This window comes from Hyla sarda, chromosome 6 (genome assembly GCF_029499605.1).
Source record: "Hyla sarda isolate aHylSar1 chromosome 6, aHylSar1.hap1, whole genome shotgun sequence".
Taxonomy (NCBI): Eukaryota; Metazoa; Chordata; class Amphibia; order Anura; family Hylidae; genus Hyla; species Hyla sarda.
In genome coordinates this window covers 180447259-180447891 of record NC_079194.1, presented here as the reverse complement: position 1 = coordinate 180447891, position 633 = coordinate 180447259, and positions in this window count along the sequence as shown.

Genomic DNA, 633 nt, shown 5'->3' with positions numbered 1-633 from the left:
TGTGGTTGCTGATTTAATCTTCACCATGGACCTTTTTAGTAAATGTGTTAATGTTAATGTGAAATATTTAGTACCTTGTGAAAGCCACAATGGCTGTGATTGGTCTTTATAAGTCATTGATCATCATATAAGTTCTTTGATTGTAAGAACTTGTATAGTGCCATGCAGGGCACAGATGCTGGACCTGTACTAAGTCTCCAACATACCTTACCGATTATATTCCCCTCTTCTTTTTCGGGTGCCCTCATTAGTCAAAACTGACATTTGCTGCAATGCTGGCTGACAGCCCAGTGATTAACATGTCTGTACCGTTGCAGAAGAAATGATATCCCCAGCAATATCTGCGGATGTTGATGATGGGCTTATGTTCATGTTACTAGGACCCCCCTCGCATCTATATCCTGTATTGGTCAGCCTGCTTGCTGGGGTCAGTGCACTTAGCAAGCACTAATTGTTAGTAAACTCTCTCATTACTTATTTACAGCAGCTATTTCACAATGGTTTCTTCATGAAGACTGTAGCCTGACGTTTCCCTTCACAAACAGGAATAATGGTATTTTATGTGAGCAAATGTCAAGGAGAAGAATTAGCATCAGCCGTTATTTATTCGAAAATAAAAGGTGACCCAATAAC